At 44.2% G+C, this 22,356-nt stretch overlaps 1 protein-coding gene across 2 annotated transcripts in view; it reads left to right on the top strand.

Moving 5' to 3' along the window:
- The window catches only part of kif26aa (kinesin family member 26Aa), an 85,951-nt gene that overhangs the window by 5,433 nt on the left and 58,162 nt on the right, over nt 1-22,356 (top strand). The gene's annotated exons all lie outside the window — the stretch shown is intronic.

The following is a 22,356-nucleotide window of genomic DNA, read 5'->3' as shown; positions in this document are numbered from 1 at the left end:
AAGCAAGAAAACTACTTAAAGTGGCTTTTTCTGACAATACGTTGTGGACCAAAGCAGGCTGAGAGCTTTTATGTCAGCGTTGGTTAACAATGAAAACCATCACCAACATACAAAAGCAGACCACTCTCCCCCTATGGACAAATCTAAACCAAATCGGAAAGCACATGAACTGCTTTTAAAACTTTGACTTGAGATGCTGATGACACCCTGACAACCTGTCTTGCTCAACTGACAAGTCACAACTTCTTGAGAAGGCGGTGAAATGAGACGCCATGCAGAGTGCTGAGGGAAGGGGCAGTTGCAGCCAAGGGAGCCTGTAGCGAGATGGTGATTCATAGGAGATGATGATCACTAACTAGGGATGGGCATTCGATTAAATTGTCTTAATCGATCGTCGGGAGAATTAACGATCGATTTTCGATTAATCATTAATATTTTTATATTAAAATTCACTATTTATAGGCTATATTAAAATGCAGTGAAAATAGAAAAAACACAGCGTGTTTCCTCATTGAGATCTTTATTACCAGATGAACAACTCTTGTGGCAGTTAAACTTACAAGATGGACAACTCTTGTGGCAGTTAAACGGGATCCGTTCAATGGTTACACTTGAAAATATGCGCTGCTGTACTCTTAAGCAGCGGAGCCGACAGCTAGAAGCCGGTGCTCATAAACACAACTGACCTTCGTTTTTTTTTCTCTCCAACTAATTAATCTCACATTTTGAAATTCATTCATCTAGATTCATCGTGATTAAAAGTTTGTTTTCTTCTAAAGACTAAATCTTATAAATTAACGAGTAATCACTTCAGACAGCGTGTATTTTAGACACTGTTGTTTAATTGTATTTTTGTTCGTGCTCTCTCGCCATCAGCCAAGGAATGTATGCGAGACACAATGGTGCCCCTCGACGGTAAATCGTAAGAATTGTCCCCTAAAGCAATTCGAATCACCTCAGTCAGCCCACCGTCTTCAACTATGTTGATGGGCCGACAGTCACCGGCAACCTAAACTGCTACAGCGTTGGTAACCTTTTCACGGACTGGTCTAGTTCATTTCCTAGAGAAGTCGTGGAGTGTGGGTTGGCGACCATCTAACCTGGGACTGCTTTCTGTCGGGTGCTTTGCATTAAGGTGATAACTTAAACACGAGCTGCTTCTGTGCTAGCTACATTCAGCTTGACAAATGCTACATACAACTTTAGTTTTGTCGATTGTTCTGTCATTTTGCCTCTTAAACAGAAACTTTCCGCCCAACAATCCCTCAGCTCTCTCCATCTTCAACTACCGTCTCGGTCTCTTCTATCTAACTGACTGCAGACAAGGGGCGGTTTCGTGCCACGGGTCAACGCGCACCGGAAGTAAACAAAGTTGCGTTAACTGCGTTCAAATATTTGATTGCATTAATCTCCGCCACAATAATCTCATAGAATAACGCGTTAACTTTGACAGCCCTAAAATAAATAAATTACACGTACACTACGCAGGAGAACATGTTTTAATCGATGAAAAAATAATTTCATCAAGGAAATTCTTAATGATCAATTAATCGATCGTCGATGAATTATGCCCATCCCTATCACTAACACCATCACAGATCATATGATGGCTCATTAGTGACCTGGAGAGCTGAGGTTGTCATGGAGCGAACAAGTGTCAGAGAGGGGGAGAGAGAGAGAGAGAGAGAGAGAGAGAGAGTTTGTCCTCTTTGCTCTCTTGATTTCATCAATCACACCAAAACATCTTTGCAGGCATGCCACTGAGTTCCACTTTGACCTTTTTGTTCTGTGGTAGCTCTAAAGCCAGTATGACATCCTTTGTAAGCATAAAACACATTCATCAATATCAGTTAAAGGTTTAAGGATAAGCTTAATTGAATTTGTAGGTCCTGCATTTTGTATCATATGTCTTTGATGTTAGTGATGGCTCTGATTTGAGTTTTTGATTTCAGCGTATTCTGCCTCCTTTGTGAAGTTGTTTTGAGTAAGTGTGTCATTTGAATGAATGATTGAATGAATACAAATATGAAAGCAACTGTGATGGAGGATACAACTGTCTGGTTTACTGGATAACTTATTCAAATAATGCCAGGATATCTGATTCTTTTGACATTTCTGTGTGCAATGTGCAAAAACATAACCTGGCATCTAAAGCCCAACCTTTAAATCTTTCGTTTAAGTATGTTCCCGACAGCATATCCTAATACAGCCAGACAGAGCAAATGAAAGCTAAACTCATGCATGCGAGACGAGGAAGGTGTCCTTATTCGCCCTGTCGGACGCTCTGACACATCAAAAACAAACCATTTAGCCATTTGCCTGGCAAGAGATAAGAGGGTCTGACATGGGTAGAATAGGCTGGAAGAACATGACTGAAATAGGAACACAACATCCCACAACACTAAATGGAAGGAAACAAGAGTATCTCTAATTTGTGCTAGTGACACTGACCCACCCCTGCAATAAAACATTTCTAATAATCACATCACAGTGTTCAAAACTACGCAAGCATTGCAAATAAGATCAGAGTTAATTATGTGTATGCCGATGACTTTATATGTATGATGCATTATACGCAGCATGCAAAATTGCTGCGGATAGGACCATCATTTAGTCTGAATGCTCACTCATGAGCCAGGATTTGCAGGACAGGCCTACAAATGACGGACAGGTTGTTTATTAATGGGCTGAATTAATGGCCGCGTGATTACACGTTTTGTGGTTACCCGTTGCAGCAGACACTGTGTTCCTCTCTGGCCCTGGAGGCCTGATCCAGGATGAAACATGACCATTATTTCCTCTGGATGTTTAGTGTAGCCCACACCATATATCTCTGGCAATGGGACTCATTGCAGGGGGGCTGATGGATAGGTCCTAAGATGGGCTATGCATTATGCATACCCCTCAACAGATCAGATCATTAGAACCATGCAGGAGAGGGGGACGGACTAATAAGGTGGACGGTGTGTACTGTTTGGACATGGATGGGAGGGTAAATAACCTTTTGTTTCTGTGGAAACGAATATGAAATGACAGCCAACTGACAGCATTTAGTCATGATGTCAACAAAATAATCGTTTTCAGGGTCTTCCCCTGGCAAGTACAACATTGTATCACTTAACAAGAATATTATGCTTTTAGTGACAGACACTCTTTACCTCTCAATTGACCTTTGCCCTTTTCGGCTTTAGGCTGTGCTTCAATTTCCTTTGAGTCTTCTATTCCCAGAGTACACAGACGGAATGGACGTGGCATCATCAATGCATAGGGTTTATCAATCCATACAAGCACGCTCAATACGTTCCATTCCCCCCATACTGGGACCAGGAGGGGGGCCTTAGATCACAAGCACTTTCCCACTTGTTTGTAGGTCCAAATGCAAGTGTTGAATCTGAAGTCTAAGGACACCGTGAATACAAACGATGGAGCCATGTGCCTGGGAGCGAACAACTGAAAGCGCTGCTCTCAAGACGTTATTGCGACCCCAGCAAGTGCTGTATGTGCCCGGGGAGGCGAAGGGATTTTAGTGGCCACAGCGCTTTGTTTTCCTGTCATCAACCATTTTATGGGAGTGTCCTCTGCAGATCCCAAGGCATGCTGGCCTGTCTAAGTGCTGTCCCTTTTGTTGGCTCTCTTCCAGTCGGTCCTTGTGCATCTTTTTTTAGGTGTTTGCCCTTGCCGTGAATGAATGCTCTTCATAGCATGACATCTTGTAGTGGATTGCACATCAAGTAGGCTCTTGTGTAGGGCGCTTTGAGAAATGTAGCCTGCTTTGAACCATCCTCCGGTAGAAGAAGTTAAAGTTGATTTGACTGCGAGAACATCGCCAGAATGCCATTCCAATTACCCAATTTTCTGACTTGGATCAGGTGATATCAGGTGATCTTCCACTCCAGCTCACATGGAAGAGAGAGAGAGAAAAAAAAAGGACAGAGAAAGAGCGAGAGAGAGTGAGAGAGAGAGAGAGAGAGAGAGAGAGCGAGAGAGAGAGAGAGAGCGAGAGAGAGAGAGAGAGAGAGAGTGAGAGAGAGAGTGAGAAAGAGAGAGAGAGAGAGAGAGACAGAGCGAGAGCGAGAGAGAGAGTGAGAGAGAGAGAGAGAGAGACAGAGAGAGAGAGAGAGTGAGAGTGAGAGAGAGAGAGAGAGAGAGAGAGTGAGAGAGATTGGTGCTAAAACGGTGATGAGAATTTAAACTACCTATGTGTGCTGCCTCAGCATGCGGCTCAGTAAGCGTGACTGGTGGTTTATGGGTAGTGGAATAGAGGGGGGATCTCCCCCGGGAGCCTCTGCTCCCCTTCTGCTGCCGATGCCTACACTGATAAGCTTTCATCTGGGGGGGTCATCGCTATGCGCATTTTGTCTCCGGCGTTTGGAACCTGTGAGATGATACATTCCCTGTTTGTGTGTCACTGCTCAGAACGTTTGGCCTCTTTAATAAACATGAGTTGAAATACATCACTATTTTTTTTCTCCGTCCCTCTCTGTATATCTCCATCCATCTGTATATCATTATTGCATAGGTAGGTTGATGTGAGTGTATGATAACAGTAATAGCAATGATGGTGTTTTAGGTGGAAAGAGAGTGAACTGATAAGTAATCTAAACCATAATGTGGAGACGGACGGGCTGTCTATGAATGTTGTATGAGTGTGTGACACTTGTAATTGGAATAATGCTAGTTGTAATACTAATGGTAATAGTAGGTTAAAATGATGGTTGTCAGTGTGGTGTATGGCTCTCTTTACTCAGGCTATGTGTGTGGGAGTTTTTCTCGTGACAGCTTCAAATGTGTTAGCCGTGTAAACAATGGTGGCAGTAGCAATGTAAACAGTGAGGTGGTAATAGGATTTAGCTGTGATAGCAGGCGGAGTGGTAGTAGGGGTGGAAGGGTTATTACGCTGGGAGGGAGGAAACCTAGTGCGATAGTACGTTTGTTCTTTTCAAACCAGGCTATTGAGCTTTTGAGTGACAGCTCTCTGAATCATTTAATTGCGTGACCTGTCATGCAGATTGGAGGCTAAATGTATTATCTCTCCCGCTGCAATGTGACGGCCACTTCAGATCAGTGACTTATCACACATTGCACCACAGATCCACTCATTAGCAAATTCATGAAGTGTTGCACTTGCGGGACTTGTTTAATACATTCGACTCATTCATTGTGCTTCTGTGTTTCTTTATGGCGTGGCATTTTGCTCAAAGCCGTGATGCTCATGAAAGCTATTTGCCCCGAGTAAAGGGATTATGCTGGTAGTGAGAGCAGACCTATCCAGTATCCAGTATCATCTCGCCTGTCAGTGAGCTAGAGCCTTACCTTTTTCGACCTGCTTATAGCATGGCCCCCAGGGGTCACAGCTTGTCCATCAGAAATCAATCCATCACCTTGATGTAGCGGCGGTTACCGTGGCAACGCATCTGAAAAAAAAAAAAAATCCCCAGAGTTTTTCCTCCACGAGGTTCGATGCCGTGGATACAGATAGGCCTACTTTGAGAGTGTCAAGGAAAGTAGGAATTTCTGTCTGGAAATGATTTCATTTTAAAAGGATAAATACAGTCTTGAGGAAAACATCTTGAGAGGAGGAGGATCACTCAAGTGTTGTAGTAGCTGAGAGTAATGTAGAGACACTCCTAAAACAGCAGAATGATTGCAGTAATGGTAGTATCATCCACGCTCAAGTAAGGGTATAAATGAATAAAACGTAAATAAGAATGCTATCTTAATAGGAAATAATGACCAGGAATGGGTATTCACAATAGGAGCCTAGGTAGAGATATATGTAGTGTTTCACATTTAGAATGCTTTATTGTGTCTTTTCAGTGTGGAAAAGGTTAGGACTAAATGGAATTTATTCATTTGCAAAGCAGCCATAAATATCTACCTCATGCTGCAAGGGTAGGAAGAAAATATAATTGTACTACTGTAATTAAAAACCTGTGTGCAATGTTGTTCCAATAAAACTAATTTATGGTACAGTCTTATGTGCACTGGATGGGCAGGTCCTCCAACTCACTGACTAATATAATACAGTATGTCTCCAGTGCCATAGCATAGCTCTTATATATCGTCAAATAATAGGAAGGACAAACTCATGCTGGATTTATTGCGCCATTGTAAGTGCAACGTTAGACCTTTTCCTCTACAACAGGACTCCCATGTTTTTCTCAGACACAGACTAATGAAGGTAACCTTTTGTTCTGTGAAGAACATGAAAAGGCATGGTAATACGCTCCTCACAGGTAGAGGGGTGGAGACTCCTCCTCCAAAGCATCGGAAAATCAGCCAGGGATCCTGCTGAATGTGCATTCATTATGCCCCGGTAGGTGTGCGTTATGCATTCATTATGCCCCGGTAGGTGTGCGTTACTAATTCACTGAGGCTGGCAAATGCCTTCAGTGTAAACATGTGTGGAATGTAGGCAGGAGAGTGCCAGGCTGGTGGAATAATGCCAGCTGATTTTCCATAGCCTGTGATCACAGAGCCTGGGGAGGCAGAACAATTGTGTGTGTGTGTGTGTGTGTGTGTGTGTGTGTGTGTGTGTGTGTGTGTGTGTGTGTGTGTGCAAGCAAGAGAGAGAGAGAGAGAGAGAGGCATAATATTTGGGATTGCTTGGGACAAGGCTACAAAGAACACAGGGAAGAAATAGAAAAATACAGTGTCTTGGAGAGATGTGAAGCAAGAGAAGATTGCAGTTTAAGTGAGTGGAGTTGGGAAGTGGTGAGAGGGAGGGAGAGAGAAAGAGAGAGAGAATTGCATTTTGGGAGAAAGACAGAGCAAGAAAAAACAGAGGGAAGCAGAAGAGCTGAGAAGTAGCCCTAGGTAAGGCCGTGGAAAAAACAGAATGGGGGACAGAGAGAAGGAGAGGGTGGAGACAGAGGGGCCGGTAATTGCTACCATCAGAGCCTGTCATTAACCTGAGGGAATGGTGTCTGCTGGAGCCTGTCAGGCCTGGGAGGACAATGTGTGTGTGTGTGTGTGTGTCTCTGTGTGTGTGTGTCTCTCTGTGTGTGTGTGTGTGTGTGAGTGTGTGTGAGAGTGTGCATGTGCTTGCATGTGTGTATGTGTGTGTTAGTATGTGGGGTCGGGGTATTCGGTTGGGGGGAAGTCGAAAGATAGAGTATGGGGGGAGTGAGTGAAGGTTTGGATGAGAGAGGGAGTGAGACAAAGAAAGGTAGCAACAAAGAGACAGGAAGAAAAGTCAGAGAGAGGAGAGAGAGAGTAGTGATCAAGAGAGGGAGAGAGAGAGAGAAAAAGAAAGAGCATGATGAAGATAAGCCAGTCGAATGAGGTCTGGAAACAGATTGAATGGCAGGGTAAGTGAGCTGTGAAGCAGATCAATGTGGTGGTTTTGGTAGGCCTTAATTCAGTCCTGTCACCAAAGTCTGAGCCCATCACTCCAGGGCCCGGTGACACTGGATGATCCTTCCATCTCCTCGGCCCACAAACACATATTTGATTAAGAAACCCCTTTGAGTAATAGCCTGTGTCCTTCAGAGGGGAGAGTGAAATACGGTCCAGATGACGGCGAGAGCCTTTTTTACAGCAAGCCACCGATGGCCGTTTACATCTCTTCCTTCCTTCTTCTTTCCCCTCTTTTACACGTTTGGATTGGATTCCTGTCTTTCCAGTCCCCTTCTTCCTCGGAAGACTTGACAGGGCTGGGCGAAAGATGGATTATGGATGTTCGCCTAAATTGTTTTTAGTGCCCCGTCAGCCTGTGCCTAAGCGTGGCCACAGTATTGCTTACACTGGCACCGGGGAATCCGGTCACCGATGTTTCGCCGAACTGATGTGGTTTTTACGTAGCAGCTCGTGCTAAGAGGCCCTTTCGCCCCCCTCTCTTTACATGGCACTTAAACTCACACCTCTGTTTACAGCCCCCACCAGGCTCACTAGGGGTACTCACCGAGGCTGTAAAACTGGCACTTAATGCCCTCTCCTTATGAGGTCTGTACTTCCCAGGGCACAGGGGGGTAAGGGGTGGCTGGTTGGGGGTTAGGGGAGTCGTAGTGCAGGGAGGCTTTGCTCCCAGACTGAGAGATAGCCATGAGAGGCAGAGCGTCCATGTGTGTCCCCAGCAGAACGTGCTAGAAAGGTTCCCACTGTCCGCAAAAGCCATTTCCTGCCCGCTTTGAACTCGTGTTTGCGGCGGAGCGAGACGATGGCGGTCCCTTTTGATAGTGTCTCCTTTTCCTGCCACATTATCATCCTCGTTGTCACCAAACGCCCCAAGTGACCGCCATTTTACTTTCAAACTCCTTATCTCAATGCCGGCACAGGCTGTCTGGCAGCCTGGCGGTCTGGCAGTGGCACTGTCAGATGGGATGTCATCAATGATGTCTGCGAGATTAAGAGGTTGGTATTTTTTGGAAGTAGCCGCCAAACAGCTGGGAGGCAGAGATAACTGATGCTTTTCCTATGAAGTTTTGATTTGAATTTTTATGCAAAGAGCCTTGGACAAGACTTTTTTTTAAAGGATTATAAGAAATAAGATCATCAAACTGCTTAAATATTTTTCTTAAAAGTTTACCTGTTTTTTGATGAAGTGAATATCTTTGAACTCAGGTCACTTCTAGAGATACATATAAAGTATAATAACTACACGTAGAAATTCATGAATAAATACACACTGCAGAGCAGTATTGCAGGTAAAAAAAAACTCAAATCCCAGTATTGTGATTGATTACCTACGGACCCAATCGTATACGTTGATACCCACTGGGGGCCATTGCTCAAACAGTTTGACAAGGCCATTCCTGGATAAAGACCTAAACAGGACACAGCCACTCAACAACAACCTGGACCACATTCTCCCATCATCACTGCTGTTTCCTGCAAGGGTATGGAGTTTATTTGTCCCCAGTTAACCAGCAGAGTAGGAATATGATCTCATATTCCTCACGAACAATAGACAACCTGATATTCACGTAGGACCTGCTTCAGCAATTTGAACGCCTATTACACGGTTTGTCTCAGCTACCGCGTTTCTCGGAGCTCATTTGAATCACAAGGGACTGTGTTTATTCATACAGCCAGTATGAAGTGATTAGACCTCTTATTGTGCTAGGTCCAATAGAAAGATATGGATTTATATGGGATTTTGCAGGTTTTTTTCTCATATTAGCCCTTGGCAATAACAACAATATTTTTTTAAAGAGGAAGGAAGCCCACTGACTTTCAGTATCCTCGATACCAAAATATTTTGTCAGGATGTCGTAGGATTCCCTTTCAAAGTCTGGTCTACACAATTTAATGGTGGAGTCTTGTCGCTCACATTGTTCTGTCAAAGCGTATACACATCGTCTCCCTTATTGTCCTAAATATAGAGATAATAAAATTAGCTTCTCAGTTGGCCTTGAAAATTGCCCGAAAGACAGACATTTGGGATCCATCTCAGTGTTCAGATTTAAAACCCCCTTCAGTTGTTGCTCTGCAGCGTGGTCAGGCCTAGCGCCACTATTGTTTGCTCGCACAGGAAACAGCTTGGAGCTGTCCACACAACTTGGAAGTTGTCGCCTATTTCTAAAGGCCTGGGGTTCCAACTCTGCATTGACCTGAAACTATTTTTCAATGAAGTAGTTGGCCCTCTCAGCCAGTCAATAAAGCCAACTTGTACCGAGGGAGAGTGGGTGGGGGGGTAGCCACAAAAAAGGAACAAGTGCTCTGCTCTTGGGAAAATGTTCTATTGTGTTCTATGGGAGTTGGCCTGGCTGAGTTATAAAACAACTTGAAGCTGTATTGTAGTTGTAGCCCTAAGAACCACACCTGGCCAACCATAGCTGCAAGGCCCTTAAACTCTCAAAGAATCCACTTTTGCCTCTGTCCATTAACATAGCGATCTAGCCAGGGAAAATTGCTGTAACACATCCCCGTTGAAGGTAATATAAAGACTACCATCTGCTGTGAAGATGTCACCTATTTGCTAGAGTCTGCTTTGATTCAGACTTGGCCACACCTGCGTCGTCAAGCACAGCTCTAATAGGACCTCTGTCTGTTCCAGAGGGAAAAAAGCAGTTGTGCAAAAAAAGAGTGCTTTTGAAACCAGACGGGTGGCCAGTGCAATAAAATGCTTTGAAAATTGTGTCCAGTGGAGTGGCAGAAAAAAACCCATATTGTCCACTTCCTGTCAAAACAGGAAATGACAGTGGGGGGCAATGGGAGGGTTGGAAAATGGGGCGTCTGTTGTTGTTGGCTTAGGGTTTGGCGTGCTCCTCTTTGACCTCCCCGGCTGGAAAACAAGTCAGTGAAGGTCAAATCCTGCCGAGAGGAAAATAAAATATGATATTTTCATGGTTTTGTTGACATGGGGCATGGAATAATTTTTCGGTCTGTTATTGAATTTTTTCTTGTTGATTCTGCTCCCCCCACAGCGCAGATCAGTGGTTAGGAGAGGAACATGTGTTAACCTTTAAGAAAAATTCATTACACTCTTTTATCATGTTTGATAATCTGTCTGGATCTGAAAGCTCATCTTCTGAATTTCATTAAAAGAATCTGCCACTAATATTACCTTCTCCCTTACAAGTGTCTGTTTTGATATAGTATTGTAGCATGCAAGGAGTAGTGCAGCTTCCATGTGCGTGTGTGTAGTTGTGTAGTTCCCAGAATTCAGTGTGTTCGCCCCGTTCAGTGTGAATGCCTGATTATGTACATAAGTGTTTGGTTTTGGAATGTTGCAGTGTCTCCCTTTTGTGTTTAGTGTTAGGGTGCATCACCGTTATCATTTCAGTCCGTGTGTTATGTTGTAATGCCTGTGCGTTATCCCTCTATGTTAGTTAGCGTCTCTGTGCACCGTCAATGTCTTTACTGTGTCAAGATTAGACCTCCATCCTGTTCTGCCCTATCTGTGTGTGTATAAGCAGCCAATAGAGTGGAGCCCTTGGGGTCGTGCAGTGTATGGGGCGCTGCATTGCAACTGAGATCCCTGTCTTGCTGCACATTCTTCCTGGCTAGCTGGCCATAGTATTGTGTTTGCAGATCTCACTGATATCTTTTCACATGGTGGCTTACTGATGTTCTAAAAATCCTCACATGCCCAGTTCAGATGGATGCTTTTGCAGTGGTGTTCTGTGTGACTAACATGGACAAATCATGCTTAAGTGCTAAAGGAATGTGGTGATAGTGTTGTGTGTAGCAAATGACTGTAATTTAAATGACAGAGGCTGGTCCTCTGCTAACTAATTACACATTCTGCTAATTATCAGCTAAAACTGGCCAGGAAAAATGACAACAATGCACGAGACACATTGCTAGGTGAGTGGTTTCTTGTTTCAACTCTTGTTGAATACTAATTAGGCATTAGTGGGTGTATTTTGTTTTAAACGCCACCTGTGTTTGATGTTGTTTACTCTTGATGTCTTTGTATTTATCCAAATCCAGTTCCATAATGTGTCGTATACCTTTTGAAAATTGAGTTTCCATGTGTATCTTGTAGGGTTTTCTGGTTACTAGCTTTACAGAATACTAATGGGTTGGACTTTCACCTCTACTCTGTATGTATGACAATCACTTGCATGTAGGTTACCGAAGTAGGTTGTGTTTGTCAAATATAACCCTGTTATTCATAACCTTTGCAGAACATATAAGAGTAGTGTGTGTGTGTGTGTGTGTGTGTGTGTGTGTTTGTGTTTGTGTGTATGTGTACCCTTAATATTGTAGGAACCATTTAAATAGCAAGGAGATGTTTTTCAGGAGAAATAACTAGCATACTCAAAATGTTTCTAAGTGTAGACTTTCTCATAGTCTGCCATTGCACCCTCTATTTTCACCTAACTATAGGTTGTAACTCAGACACCTGGTCGACTGTTCATCTACGCCTATTGTGAAGGTTGCTGTGTGAGGATGCATCACCTTGTAAATTGGTGGTCGTTAACGAAGCCGCGTGTTCTGTGGAGTCAGTGCTACATTTCATTAACTGCCATTTGCATCGGCATTGGCAACGCATTAGCAGGAGCATTCCAGAATCCCAGAGAAACCCTTTAGTGTGAGGAAAGACCACGTGTAGTTTAACCTGCTGCAGGCCTCCGTTGCACTTTCACGGTGAGAGCAGGGGGATTATTGATTACAAAAATGCTGTTCTGGCTGCCAGTCGACAGTCAGCTGCCTATTCATCTAAATGATTGAGGACATCATTTAGCTGTTAAAATGATCCAGCCCTGCCGATTCCCGGGTGAAATTCATTTAAATCTAGTGAGGGGGGAATTCAGCAAAAGAGGCCGTGATGAGTGTGTTTTCAATGCTTTTTTACCAAGAGTGTCGAAGGAGCCGGAGCAATCAAACAATCTGTAATGAGATTCCTGCCGCCGAAGACCACGAGGCTCAGAGCGCGTTTCATCAACACTCCACGGGCCGATACAGGAAGACGAAGCTGATAGAGGGGAAAAAAACTCATTTCAGAAAAGCAAACAGGCGGGAGGTCTTCTGTGAGGCTGAAGGAGGGGGGTAGGGTTACGCCACTGACACACACTTGGGGATCCGGTGACCTCTGACCTCTGGCAGTTGCACAGTTCACGAGACCAGAGCGTGGCCCCGCATGCTAAAGAGGGCCTGCTAATTGCCTGTCTAAATGCAAGGTGTGTGCCCATCGGAGTTTTGATTCCCCTGCCCCTCCCCATACACACAGATGAGAAGAGGATAAGAGTGGAAGTCACACTTTACAGAGATTAGAAGCCCTGCCAATGATTAACCCTTGGTACAGGCTAACCCAACACAGGAGACCGAGGGAATGGAATACTGTAATCATCAACTGTGACTCGCAGTCGTTTCATAATCTATCACAAGTTAAATGAGAAGTTAGATTTAACACGTATATTCTTTAGGGGAAATGGGAAGACACAGACTATCCATAGAATACGGTTGCTTTGATACTACTTGAGTGCTTGAGTTGCAAGAAGTCTGCGTTGAAATTCTACCTCGTTTGTGGGAAGGTGCCACTTTGTTTCAGCAAGATATGACTTGTCGTGCTGTGTCATGCAGGGATGTTTTGAGGGCGGCATGCCTTCTAACATGTAATTGGGCTTGTCAATGTATGGTATCCAAATCACTAAAGAAAATATATGCAGCCATATCATAAAATTTGAAAGGTTATTAACCGCATGCAAAGGATATAAAGTATGTCGGGGCAGAGCAAGGTGAAACACAACACGTAATGACTGGGACCAAACTCATTCTGTCACTCCGTAGAGGAAGTTGCTAATTAACTGTCAGGGATGTGCCACTATTAATAGAATGTTTTCTCTTGGATTTTTTAGTTTTTGCTGCCAAGGGAGCGTTGTTGAGCCGGATGTTTCCAGACTACACATTTTTATTGTTATCATTGTGGTTTGAGCACCCTCAATAGAGATTTTCTTGCAGGGGATGGCATACTGCAAGTGTGCATCGATCAAAATGATATTGGACGTAGTTAGGTCATACTTACTTAACCCCATAAGGAAAAGAGTCTTAACATCTTTCCCTTGCAAAGCCATTGTGTGAGTTTCTTCTCAGGTTTTCCTGACTTCATCCCTATCAATTCTAATGAAAATTGATTTCAATGTTTTGCTTACCACACGAACTGCATGCATTGTCAAAGCGAGACTACAAATGACAGCCCTACTTTGTAGTCGCTACAGAGACCACTCCCCAAGGCTCATTGATTGGTCTGGTGGAGAATCTCCTGAGCTAGTCTCTTCTCAGCTGAGAGTTTCCAGAGCCAGAACCGAACAGACCAGACACTGACATCACTAAGCATGGAAATGCACCCTCCCTCTGTGACTGTGTCATCATCTAGGGTGTTTTATCCCCCCTAAAAGATCATTTAATGGGCTTTTGTATGGAAGATGGTGGTCTGCACTCAATAATAAGTCATAGGTCCATACAGCAGAAGCACAATTATTTCTGTTAGTGTACTGCTTGCAGTTGTGTTCCACGCAATCACATGCAGCAATTTACAGGAACTGTTTTATGTCTCCCATTAAAGGTAGCCATCATCTATTAGTTTGTTTTTTTGTTTGTGATACTACAACCAGAAAATTGTGCAGAGGGTCTGAATAGTAGTCTCATCTAAGATACTGGAAATAGGAGAGGGCATTACTGGTGTGTTTTTTCTTGTTGATAACACACACACACACACACTGCTTTATTTCACTACCTATCCCCCCGGTGTGTTATTGTAGGCTTGATGTCATGCTGCCGTGTTCCTTCTAACCTTGATCTAATACAGATAATTGTGTATGAAACGGTATTTGGGGATTTGGGGAGAGCTCATTTTTTTTATCTGTCTCTCTCCAGCACTGTGTGTTGTCTGTGCTGTGGCTTTTTTTTCCATTTACTGAAAAAAAAACCTCCATCCTCTTAAATGAAGCAAAAAAACATCAGTATAATTGTGCCCCTGGGCCAAGTTGATATAAATCTGAACAAACATGCTTATGAGAATGAAAAAAAGAGATCATTTTCAGATTATACTGATTATATCAGTTCAGTGTTAAAAAATTGATTTTTTCCCCCCCCATTTCACTAATTTTGTGCAGTTAATTGCATTTATCCTCCCGCTAATGTGTTACGCTGATACGGAGTGCTCTAGCGCTAATGATGCTTCGGTAGCTCCTTGGTTTGATGCCAGAAGAAGGCCACTGCGTTCACTCTTCTCCAGTGTCAGTCACATCCATAGTCTCACTTCTCTCTCGTCACATTCAACCACAAGGATGATACGTGACCAGACTTTAACCAAGGCACTTTGATTCCACATCTTTATTTGGCACAGCGAGTGACCACCTTACCTCTGGCTGAGCTGACAGTCTTAGCCGGGGACCTTGTATCTCATTTGAATGTTAAGCAAACCAAAGGGGAAATGACTCCCAGATCCCACTTACTGCCAAAAGGCCTCAGGCATTGTCCTACTCTGTGGAGGGAATGGCTTAATGGCCATTGTTAGTGTGTTCCAAAGGCTCGCTACCTGGCAACAATAGAAGTCCATAGCAATCATGATGAGAATTAGTCCCCTTTGAGCTTTCAGTAGGGAATAACAACTTCGGACTCCATTTTGTTGTAAATCATGCATCCTGTATGTATTCTGTTTGATACAGCATATCTACTAACTGGGACACACAAACACCCCCCCCTCCCCCCCCCCCCCCCCCCGCATACACCTGCCCATCTTACATAATACCAGAACAGTGCTTAGAAGGAGATAGCATGGCTGTCTTTTGAATATATAGCACATGCAACTAGGTTCACTTATGTAACACCATTCTCATCTGACACCTGCACTGCTTTCATCTGTAGCCGGAGTCTTGCAGCATACATGCATATAAATGGAGGAAATAGGAGGTAAACAAACCGTGCTTTTCTGTGTCCGTGCCATTGCGAAGGATAGAAACATAGTCAGGAATAAAAGTCTGCTCATCACAACACCGTCACCCCTACCACCCCTGCCTGAGTGCGGCCTCATCAAACATGTACTGTATGTTTACGTTACCATGACGATTGCCTGTTGTTTTTCCCCCCCCTGCTCTGAAAGCCTCTATGGTGGGGCTGCATATAAATGAATGTGCTGTCAATCACCGCCACACCGCTGCAGAGAGCTGGGGACTGGGAAAAGGGGGAAGGGATTTTAATTTATTAGCCCATTACTCCACGTCTAGCGCCGCCAGTTGCTTCACTCCATGATCACAGTCATCCGTTTACCCACAAAGGCCCCTGGCTCACACATCTACAGAGAAATGTTAGTGTCCCCTTACGTGTGTGTGTGTGTGTGTGTGTGTGTGGGGGGGGGGGGGGGTATTTATGTGTTTGCGTGCTTGTGTATGTGCTTGTGTGTACCTGTCTATTGCAAAGTCAGAAATGATAAATCAAGCCTATACAACTCAACTTTCCTCCCCTAAACGATTTTATTTCACGTCCTACTTTTGTCATTGGGAATTTGGAGCTCATAACTGGTGCTGACATTTTACGAGGGTGCACACTACGGTCATCATTAAAAGTGTACCATCCAAAAAAAATACAAAAAATAAAACATGGCCACTTGATCGCATAATGTAATCGTGTGCCATCTAAAGGTTCTTCCACCATCAGGGCGCTTCCTCATTATAATAGGAGATTATTGGGCGGGATGCGGTGGTAATGGAGTGTAATTGCTCTATTAAGTCGCACCATTAGAATTTCCCACTCGTCTCATAGTCAATTACGCCTGTGTCATTAGCCCCTGTTCTGGCGCTGTCTCTGCCTTCACTGTAGCCAGAGTCCACGGGCCTTCAGACGAGGAGGTGATGGCAGGACGGGGCTATCTGACCTTAAAGAGAATGGACTGCTGTGTACGCAGTCATCCAGACTGAATAAATGGTTCTTTTTTTTTCTTTTTTACCTCAGGAATCACCACTGTGACAATTATGCCTAATCACAGTGATCGCGTCTGTGTTCAGATGATTAGGAAACAAGTGTGGGAGAGTGTGGATAATTCAGAGACAACAGCAGATTGTTTGTGAATAGGGCCTTTATTAGGTGGCACCATAGTCATCAAACTGTTCTGTTCATTCACTGTTCTGTGAACCCATGACCAAGTACATTGGCAAATGGCATTAAATGGCTGCAAGGCCTTTTAGGGAATATTCTAAATGCATCCATAACTCAATAACGGCTGTCTAGATACACCTAGTAGATTACATTCGGATTGTTAGCTTCCATTGCTGCTCTGGAACACAAACGAGACAACCTACACAGATTTTTTTGAGTGGATTGACCTTTTGCATTGTAGCAATCTGTTTATTATTAGAGAAAACTTTTTCCATCTGTCTTAATGACTGACAGCCAGTCTCCATTGTACTGTAGACTCTACGCAGGAACATTATGTGGTGTACATTTCTGAACAATATTTCACACACTAGAAGGGAATTACACTTCCTCCATTGGGTTCTGGACCACTAATGAATGATAGCTCTTGTTCAGTGCTGCCAGGGGGTCCAGAATTGCAGTCCACAGCCAAGGATGGCTACTCTGCTGTCAGTTGGTTATATGGTTGACTTCCTGTTTCCTGTCTGCTAATTGGCCTAGAAGTGGCTAATTGTGGAGATTCTCTGACACACGAGTCGAGATAAGCCAGAGAGGAAGTGAACTTGTGCTCCTTGACATAAATATGCCAAGGCACTATTCAGTTAACACAAGCTGTTTTTCTTCATCACGTAAATGGATGGGCAAACGCCTGGATAAAGGAAACCCTTAAGCTCAAGCTAATCAGCACATAAATGGAGGTCAGTGGCTTTTAATAACACCAGATATGGAAAGAAAACCTGAAGAGAAAGAATAAGAAACAGGGGTAATTCACACCTCACACATACATGCTGTCAACAAATACTTCCTTCTTTTGTGCCAGACAGAGCACATTGCTGACACACAGCCTAACGAGCAGAACATATCCCCAGGATAGAGCCCAGCCTTGAAGCATCCTTTTGGGGTAGTAACATCATGACATTTTCTCAGATGCCTCTATTATTTAGAGTTATATATAAAAAAAAGAGATAGATTGGGCTGTTAAAACAAGAAGCAATGGAAATAGGCTTTACAATACGTGAAGAGTGGCTCACTCAAGTCAGCATTGAAGTGGGTCAGAGATGCAGCACTGATTAGAGCTACACTTCGCTGCGCAGATTTATGGGCGACGCCGAAATCACACGCCATATTTACGTGTTTGGGATGCCAGTAAACTCTTGCTTAGCATTCTGGGATGTCCCCTGACGACAAGCACTACACAGGTATTTTAATTAGACGTCTGCCGTCTGCATGCGTATGAATATGCACATCTCAGCAGCTACCAGGGGAGAAGAGGCTAACAGTTGCTCATAACAAAGAGGACTTGCTGTCAGGACAAACCGGGGCGGGAAAGTTAGGAAAGGTCACCATGGTAATCCTTGTTGACACTGGTTTGGTCTTACTGCTTTTAGACTAAACCTTTTACTGGAGTGTTTCACACAGGGTGACACGGTTTCAAACACAAGAAGGGGGATGCTGCAGCAGTAGGCAGTATCTGTTAGCATCAAGGAGAAGAGTTATGCTGTGACTAGCTCTGAAAGACTAGTCAATTCTTGTAATTTTGCAAAGGATTTCTTCAGTGAGTATAAAGCAGTATAGCTATGTGCTGTAGTGTTCTGTCTCTGTGGAGGCAAGGCATCATTGTGGTGTTGTCTGTGTAATGTTTACGACCCCAGCGCTCCTGTGAAAACAGCAGACAGCACAGACGTGCTCCACCTCTGCCAGCCTGAGGGCTTTAGCAATGCAAATAAATGCAGGGAAGCTGCCACTACAGGCAGCAGGGGAGTGTAGAGGTATCCAGGCAGCTTTCATTAGCCACAGAGCCACTCAGTTGATGCTGGTTAGCAGTTCATTAGGTTTAGATTCATACAAATATTAATTATTTTTAATTTAGCTAGCAGTCTGAGCCAAGATTTTGTGGGCCAGTGTATTTTATCCTGTTTCCCTCATTTTGCACTGTTACGTTGCCAGTGATGAATCTTAGGGGAAAAGTTTATCACACTTTACAATAAGAATCCTTTTTGCGGTCATCCAGTTGCATTCTCTCTTTTTCTAAATAATGGAATTTGTGTTTGGTTGGTAACTGTTGCTATAAAAGGAAAACAAGAAAAAGTAAAGATAGTAAACAGACAACTGCTAGGGGTGAAGGGCCAGCCCTAAAATTTCAAGGCAAGTGATTTATAGGCGAAGAGGTGATTTACGAGGGCCTTGAGAGAGTGAGCCCGCCCATGGGCCCTTCAGACCCCTCTGTCCCACAGCCTGTTCCCCAGTCCACTCTCAGAGCCCGAGGGCTACACACTAGCTCAGACAAAGCTGGCTGGGGAATTTGAACATCTTGGAACAAACTTTCAGACGCCTTGTTTCCAGAGGTAGGACAGAATTTAGCACAATGCACAATGAGATATAATGGTGTTATATGTCTTATTTTGTACTGTGTGCTGTAATCGTTAACGGCAGATGCAAGGTCCTGTCTTGATCTTGCAAACGGCTAGGCCTAGACAAAATAAATGTACGACTGTAAGCTGCAACTGTAGCTTTTAGGCTGCTGTGAACTGTGAGTCTATTCTATTCGGCTCAGTTGATTTATTTCTTCAAGTAGATATTTTCTAGCCAATTAAATGCAGTGCCTTCGAGTATTGTTCCTTTAGTTCAGTTTTTGCACGTTGGATTCTGTTTTTTCTTTTCTTTTCTGCTGATCTGTATGTGCTGGAGGACCCTGTGGTCAGTAATTCTGCACTTTAAGGGCTCCTCTTTGACCTGTCTTATATAAAACCCTGAGTCTGTAACCAGAGGACTCTTGTGCTCCCTAATGGTGATGTAAGTGGAGGTGGGTGTTTGAGTGTGCGAATGGGAAAGTCTAAGCGGGCCTTCGGGTCAGACAGACTGCAGCTGTAAACACACTCTTTAACTGTGCCTTAACAACCCAGTGGAGCCAGGCCGCTTTTCTAAAGTCCAGGGCGGGCGTCTCACAGTGGTCGTAATGTTTTGTGAAGGCAGGGGAGAGTTTGGTTTTGTTGTTTTGTTGTTGTTGTTTAAACACCAACTGGACACCAACTGTGGGTGCTTTGACCCTGACGTTTTTTTTATGAATAGGTGTTAAAAGTTTAAGAAAACAGGGCATCATTGTACGGCAAGTTCACAGCCAGACTCCACCATCTCCAACAGGAAGTCACACTTGTGTGAGAAAGTAAGGACTCTCACTCCTGACAGGAAGTTTTGTCTTTCTTCCTTTCTTTCTTTTTTTTACTTCTCTGTTTTTCTTTGTCAACGCTGTGTGTAAAAATCTGAGATCATATCCCAGAAACATGCTGTGCTACACGAGGTCTTTCATTCATTATTGGTGCTCAGGCTCAGGTTTGCCATTGGATGCCGTGGTTTCCTTTTGTGTTAGAAAGTGGGGGAAAAAATCTATCATCCACCCTTTTTCTCTCACTATTCCTGTCAGGTCAATGCTGCCTAACAGAACAGAAAATTGCTTCACAGGCAATTGTTTCTCAATTGAGAATGCAATCATCCTGCACACGTTGACATTGTATGTCTTCACTGACAAGGCATTAGTAGGTTTGTTAATCACTAAGTCTACGTTTGGATTTACAGACACTATGGCTGCCTTCAGTTTTTTTTGTCTTTAGTCTTCCTTTGTTAATTCTATGCTTAGTGCTGGAGAAAACACAATCACTGACGTTGCATTTTTACTCCCAGAGAATGTCTCTCTCTCTCTCTCGTCACGCGCTCCGAGTGGCATTCATTTGATACCTGTGGGAAAAAGCAGCCCATTGCATCTGTGAGGCCCTTGCAGACATGTGGCGCTGTATATCACGTTTAGCGTCACTCCTCCGCCGTAGTCCATTCCTCTCATTGTGTCACGGGGCGGTGAAAGGAGAGGCACAGGTGGTCCTTGTGTGGCCACAGCGCGTCAACGCCACAGTGCAGTCCTCTGAAGTGGCCCTGAAGTGTGCCTGCACGCCCGTGCCGTGTCCCCTCTTCAGGCTGGGGGACAACAGGGCCACTACACGCGCGTGAGGGTGGGGCCACGGCAGCGCAGGGACTATTCAGGGGCTTTGACTCATGAGGAAAGGGTCGCTAACCTTTTTTTTGTGCGCTAATCCCACAAAGGCCGCCGCACCCCAGTGGCCACAATAGACAAGGCAGACGCCAGGGTCAGTACAATAGGAAGCCCTCTGGAGTGGTATTGTGGGATCTCTGGGCCTCACGCTGGCTATTGTCTAAGGGGAAAGAGGGTTGTCAGGTCAACACAAGTTCTGTGATTTCGTGTATGTGTCTGACAAATGCTCCTCAGAAACTGTGCACCTGTTACGCTATAAGTGCAAGAAAGAAACAAGAAGAAACACCACCACTAAGTACTGCGCATGGTGTTAAGTAAAGGTGCAAAAAAAGGTCCTGGCAGCTTTTGGTGATAGTGTTTCAATGTGTGCCTGGATTTGAGCCCAACATTTGCAGTTGGAAATTAGGAGGCTGGGTGGAAATGTTTTTGAAAACTGGCTCAACTTCAGTGTATATTGATGCACAGATGAGCCAATGGTCAGTACTTATCTTTAATCCTATTAGTTTGTACTCTGGGGTGTTTTAGCAGTTTAGAATGATCTTGGTGGCCAAAGTGAAAGATTAGCAGAGGATTGCAGCCATCTTGTCCTCAGAACCTGTTACTTGTGGTGGCTCACTGCTCTAGTCCCTCACATCTTACTTCCCCACTACAACACTTGACAAAAAAAGATTCTTACAGGAAGAATAAACATAAGAAAGAATTAGAGTAAAAATGGATAGTGACACACCGTGGAGAATAGAGTTTATTCCGGCACATCGTATGGTAATGTATACGACCTCTCCCTGGCGAGTCAAAAAACAACAGTCACAGCAAAATGAAAATGTAACAAAGTCAAATTCAAACAGGTCGCAGAAACCCACTGCTCCCGGGACCCGTGAACAGATTGGAGGCATCTGGCGCGGACGTCCCCGGGTCCTCCCTGGTGAACTCTCTCACCTTACGATCCTCCAGACCCAGACAAAAGCACTCAATCAGCACGCTCGCAATACCGATGAGGGGCCCGGCTCCATCCCTGACCTCCCCCTTTACTCCCGCACACATAAACTTGGGGAGACAGCAATGCCGGATGGGTGGGTGGGTGTGGAGAAGCGACGGACGGCGCTGTGCTCATGCGTGACGGAGAGGCATCAGCAGGAAGGCCGTAGCTGAGTTTATTAGCACCCCTAAATCAGCTTTTATATACAATGTCCGCCACGGGGCATGGGGTGATGCATTGTGCTGAGGTAGGGGCAGCTGTTTGGTGGATCAGCATGTGCTCAAGTTCAGCTTGGGCTTGAGGCGCAGTCATTAAGACAGTGGATTGGAACTTCTACTTGTTGCTTATTCGCCACTCACCTTTGTCATGCGAAATGTCATCAAGGATAAGCCAAATGCCATCTGTAGATTAGGGGCCAGACAGAAATGCCCCCCCCTCCACTTTCCACCCCACAACGTCTGCTCAACTAAATAATTAGTACAAATTCTCCATTTGTGTAAGTACATGGTGTATTAGGATGGATTTAGATTCAGATTAAAGGTTAGTAACAAGTTATATTTGTTCTTACATTCTCACAAACATGTGTTCTTACAAGAATTCATAGTAATAAAACCCATAATTACCTGCTAAAGCACAAATAACACTTACTCTACATTGCACCTAATTCCACCTGTTTTAAAAATTGCAGCCTTAAGGTAATCCTTTTGGAACGAGGTCTGGCTAGAACACTAGAAGACCCTCTCTTCAGTGCACATTAGCACACAGTGTAGAGCGTAAAGGAGATAATTCTCTTTCATGTCTTGGAACGCTCTCACAT

The sequence above is a fragment of the Clupea harengus genome, chromosome 15 (assembly GCF_900700415.2).
Source record: "Clupea harengus chromosome 15, Ch_v2.0.2, whole genome shotgun sequence".
Lineage (NCBI taxonomy): Eukaryota > Metazoa > Chordata > Actinopteri > Clupeiformes > Clupeidae > Clupea > Clupea harengus.
The sequence above is the reverse complement of the archived record's forward strand: the minus strand, read 5'-3'. Positions and strand labels throughout refer to the sequence as shown.